The following is a 6,000-nucleotide window of genomic DNA, read 5'->3' as shown; positions in this document are numbered from 1 at the left end:
TAATTTGTCACAGTTCTTGTACATGATTTTGAAGTTTTTGTCACCTCGATTACAGGAGAAGCAAAATTAACCTTCTTGTTTTTAATTTATCTTAACCAGATTTGAAGATTTCTCAAGAGGAACTTTTTCTTGAAGGACCCTTGTCCTAAAGGGAATTAAACAACTAAAAGTAAAATTCAACCTTTACAGGATAGTTGGTTAATGTTATGAACACTAACCAGTTGGTTAAACAATTCCACAATGACCAGAAGTCTACAGTTGAGAAACCCCCTCTCTTATTAACAGCAATGTTCTTGGGTCCAAATAGAGAAATTGTGAGACAGAATAGGTTTTGAATAACGTTAAGTTTCTGTAGCGTTAAAAAGGATGTAGGATAAGCAAGCACACAGAGTGCTTGTAAGGTCAAGACCATGGTCGTGTAACTCCCAGGAAGTCTTTGCTATCCCGGTCACTCAGCACTCAGGATCGTAAGAGAGGAGGTTAGGTGAATCTACTCCATCTTATCTCAGAAAGCCCGTCAGCCTTGATTGCTACCCAGTCATATGGCCCTCTCCAGAGCTACTTTACTAGACCCCATGCTTCCCTGTGGCTGCTTGATCACTACTGGTTACTCTTTACGAAGAATATTGACAATGAAGTCTGGTTGCTCGGCCTCCTACGTGGTCCTCAGTCTGAGTCCGGTTTATCTTGGATCCAGTATAGGCACACATTCTAACAATTTTTTGAGTTAATGTTTCAAGAAGGAAATGACCAAGAGTAAAATCAGGCGTCACCGTCACCGAGGCTAGACAAAAAACTACCAAACCAGGGGTTAACGCTTTCCTTCCAATAATCTGCTCAGTTTTATACTAAATTTGTATAAACGTTACATTAATAATTTTTCTGCCTTACATTTCTATAAATACTCATTATTTTAAAAGGACACAACCCTGCTATCTAAACATACCCTCTTAATATTGGTATTGGCTGTCAATGCATTTTTGTATTTAAAGACATTTATTAATAATTGTTTTTCCACATAAAATTGTTCTTACGGTTTTTTATACACTATCTATGAGATGTTTAAACAAGATAAAATGGAAGCTAGTACATGCTAAGAAGGAATCAATGAAATCACAAAAAATCCTTAAGTATTAAGTAACCTCTTTTGTATTAATAGCCAATGCTTGCTTGCAGAGAATATAATTAGTTTGCTGGAACCTTCTGAAAAAGTAAGCAAATATACCAGGGTGCCTATATTTTGTTTATGATATTTAACAATCATTTATCTCTTAACTCCAGGAAAAATACCGTTTTTCAAAATAATAAAATTGTCTCAATTTGTATCTGCAGCTCAGGTATACTGGATCCTCACAAATGTTAGTATTTTCCTTGGATGTTAACTTTTGGGCACAATGGATAAACTTAAAAAAATCATATTCAGGAAATAATAGCCACTTATCCCAAAGTTTGCAAGTCACAATCAATTTTTGTGAAATTCTTTTGTACAGCATTTATGGAAAAATTACATGGTCCTCTTGATTTGTTTTCATGCCACATTTTTCTTGGCTTTCCTAACAAATCTTAATAATAAACAACTTTAGAAGCCCCTATTGGGCATCTTACATTGATCTTTATTGTGCTATTGGCTTCATCTGCTAATTATTTATGTGGGGTTTTTGCATAGCTATAAGGTTGGGGGCTAGTTTACTATTTTTATGCAGCCTCGCCAGGTTACAATATAAATATCATGCTAACTTCCTTTAGCACATTTTTAAATCCTAGAAAAACCTTACCATTTGGTCATTTTTATTATAAAGTTTCTTTTTTTCCCCAGCAAATAGCGTTTCTTTTATGGTTAAGAATTTCAGTGCAATCATTGACTCACAACAGTGTGTTGTTTCATTCTTGATAGTAAGCCTGGGATGATGATGGGACACCAGCTAGACAGAGGTCATGGAATTCAGTTTGCTTCGTTTTCCCCTCATTATGGAAAGTCCACTCCTTTCTTATGCCCCCAACATGGTGATACAGTGTGGGTGTGCACAGATCATTGTTCCCTGGAGGCCTTGGGACTCACCTTCTTTGCGTTCCCCAAATTACTCCACAGCACTTCTCAGATCCCTAATCGTGAGTAACTAGCCTTCCTTTAGACAGTATGACAGACCCTATCCATGAACTGGCTGGTAAGTCACTGTCATCAGCTGTGTGACTTGCCAAGCAAGGAGGTGTCTGTTATACTTCAAGTTAACTTCCTTGAAACAGAGACCTTCCTATTCTCCACGTCTGAAACCATTTAAATAGTATTGGGAAGATCAACTCCTTAAATATTTTTATTGAGTTCCCTGTAATCTATTCTAGATCTCATGTGTTTTTGATGATTGTGGTTACAAAGAGGGCTGAGCTCGGTAAAGGTGAGATTTTTGACCACTTATATCTCAAATATAACAATTAGATGATTTTTCTCCCTGGAGCAGTTTAAGAAATTTAGGTTTTCCTTTGAATTCATTTGCATGGTGTTGAGTGAAGTTTTCAATTAGGATTTTTTAACTTTCTCATGTAACTGTGATTATGTTCTTTTCACCATAATTTTCAAGTTTATCTGTTTCATCTTCTCTCTCCAAAAAATTTACAATAGTTAATATGTTTTCTAGTAAACAAACTTCTGCTAGCATTGATTTTTTTTCCTTCATTGGTCTTTTAAATTCTTATATTGAAGGTTTATTCCATTCCCTTTTATTCTTTAATCATTTAGAAGTAAGTGTTTTGATTTTGGCATTGCTATTTGCAGCTCAGTGGTTTCTATATATGGTATCTCCTTCATAGTGATTTTCCAGACATTCTGTAATTTTAGGTTCGATTTTCTCTTTGGCCTAAGGTACGTGTCCAGGTTAGTTTTTCTTTAGTTGGCTTGGTTGTGTGCCTTCTGCTATTTTTTTGAGCTTATTCCTTTGTTATAAATGTTGTCAACTCTTTTTTTTTTTCTTTTTAGGAATTTGAGGCTTCTTTATGGCTAGGCCAGGTGACTTGTGATTGATTTTCCCATGATTTCTGGAAAACAAGCTATTTCCTTTGGGAGGGGAGAGGAATCTGTGCATGTTTACAGAGGGCTGTCGTAGACTCTGGGTCTGGAGTTCTCTCTTGTCCAGCAAGAGAGCAGGATGCAGGATTAAAATGCCAGAGAGGCTAATGTCCAGGAGGCGACAAGAGCCCCAAGTATGGGTCCTTGCTCCGATTTTATTAGAATCAAAAGGCTTACAAGCGTGATGGGCGTCCACAAAGAGACAATGAAACTGTGAACATGAACTCGTGGACATGAGGGAAAGGGAGTGTCGAAGATATGCAGTGTTAGGGGTTTGGGTCAATACGAAACAAAATTCTGGTGCTGGGCAGAAGGTTGTGTACAGCAAACATGAGGCGCCACCTGTTTACCAGAACTGACCTAGGGGACTAGAAAGACAGAGCATGCTACCTCAGGGTCAATAAGCACCTTTCTTTTGCTAATTAGCTCAGCTCTGGGCAACTTCACCCTGCTGAGGTCTCAAGTCCCATTTTCCTGTTTTTTGTCCTTCCTTCCTGTGAAAGCAGCTTTCTGCTATTGTACTAAATTGGAGGGCATTTCCGCCCCAACACCTAAACTAGTTTACCTCATTTTTGATGTTTTCTTCCTGAGGCTTTTCTATTCCTGTATCTTTGTCCTATACTGGGGCCTTTGCCCTGTTTTCCTAGTCTCGGATGCGTACATTCTGTGGCTATTTCTTTATGCCTTGTTAACCCATCGGTGCAAGCTCAGGGAATTCCTAAACGTATTCCCCACAGAGGGTCTATCTTATGTTATTTCACTTTCGATTGAGGAAAGCTCAACTGAAATCTTATCCTACAATTTTTCTTCCCTGACCTATAAAAGAAGCAGAACTGATGTTGGGGCGTGTATTCATTTCCTTCAATTACCAGAACTCCAAACTGAGTGGCATATCCTAGCAGGAATGTATTGTTTCACAGTCCGGAGGCCGGAAGTCTGCAAAGAAGGGGTCAGCAGGGCCACGCTCCCTCCGAAAACTGTAGAAGAATCCTTCCCTCTTTCTAGTTTCCAGTGGTTTGCTGGCCATCTGTGGTGTTCCTTGACTTGTAGATCCATCACTCAATCCTTTGTCTTGACATGGCATTCTCCCTGTGTCTTCACAAGGCCACCTTCTTATAAGGACACCGGTCCTATTGTTGTAGGAGCCCATCTTATCCAGTATGACCTCATCTTCACTAATTGCATCTGCTACCAATCTATTTCCAAATAAGGTCACATTCTGAAGTGCGGGGGGGCGGGTAGGACTTCAACATGCCTTGTCGGAACACCATTCAACCCATGACAGGGTGCACCCACCCTACATTCCTTATTCTGACTATCTCCTGTATTTTAACAACTGTTTCATTTAAAAACAAAGATCTTGGAAATATGGTTGTTTATATAGCCGCTCCTTGGTAAAAGTTCTCTTATGAAGTGTTTGTCACTTTGGGTTCCTGTTCCTTTTTTTTTTTTTTTTTTTCTGTTATCTTTGTATAAATTCTGATCTGGTTATAAAGTTGAAATATAGGTAACAATGTCATTTCTTGTGAAGTGTTTGTCACTTTGGGTTCCTGTTCCTTTTTTTTTTTTCTTTCTGTTATCTTTGTATACATTCTGATCTGGTTATAAAGTTGAAATATAGGTACCAATGTCATTTCTCATAAAAATTGTAAGAGATCTCATTATACACCAAAATGCTTTTTAAGAAGCAAATGGTCATTTTTGTTCAATAGGAAACTGATTTTGAACTCAGTGTATGAAACCTCATCTTTACTTCAAGCTTATTTTTTTTTAAGAGGTAATGTTAATTGTGCAATATTTAGGGTAAATACTAATGCTGCCTTAGAAATAATGAACTCCAACATTTTAAAGTGACTTCTAAAACCAAAGTTAGAACAGAATTAGCCAACCATGATATAATGGTTATTTTATTTAAACTTGGGGATGGGAACAGAATAAAACATCACATGTAAGGACCTGGTGGGAGTTAGCTAAAATTTCTTTTCTAATCTAAGCATACTGAGCGGGCCAAGAAACTCATAGGTAATTCCTTTGGACAGACCTGCTTCATTCTCTTATCAAGTTCACCATCAACTTTGGTTTGAAAAGAACAAAAAGGCTTCAAAAATAGACTTACAAATACGTTATTGAGTAAAGGTTAAAAGACAGACTCACTCTCTTATAATAAGGAGTTCCATAAATATCACTACTAGAAGTAGCCATTTGGAAGCTTCTCCAATTGGTTAAGGAGGAAATAAAGTCTCAGCTTTCTTTATCTGTTGACTAATATATGACATGGGGAATTAAAGAAGGGAGAAAGCCTTTACTTGTCTCCCTTGAATTGTAGGGACAGGAGTTTGGTCCTGACCTTTCAATGGTAGTTCATGCCTATGCATGGACACCATTTTGAGTAAAGGGTTAGTTATCACATCACATCAGAGTCTGGCACCCACAAGTCAGGACAGGCTTAAATCATAATGAGTTCAAGGAATAGGGTACGGGAGTGGATTTCATATACTCTCAGCTGAGTTTGATTCAGCCTAGATCTATCTTAAAATTTACATACAAAATATTGGAATATTTTCATACATAAGTTTAAACTATCAGAACATATATTTTTTGTTTAAACTATCAATATATTTTCATACATAAGTTTAAACTATCAGAACATATATTTTCTGTTTAAACTATCAGAATATATTTTCATACATAAGTTTAAACTATCAGAACACAGTATTTTCAACTTACCATCAATTTAGCATTCAGTCTTCATGTTATACTGTGACAGGTCTCTGAATGTTTGAACATAAGCTGATTTCTGGTTAGCAGTGACTATTATTTCAGAACAGGATACACAGTATTATGTATCCCTGAAGAATGGCTATTAGCAACATGTATTGCATTTATATTAAATCATCTTCTTGTTAAATAGGACTGGATGGACATATGCCCAAATAGTA

This window comes from Panthera onca, chromosome B2 (assembly GCF_046562875.1).
Source record: "Panthera onca isolate mPanOnc1 chromosome B2, mPanOnc1 haplotype 2, whole genome shotgun sequence".
Classification (NCBI taxonomy): Eukaryota; Metazoa; Chordata; class Mammalia; order Carnivora; family Felidae; genus Panthera; species Panthera onca.
This window is presented reverse-complemented; position numbering follows the sequence as displayed.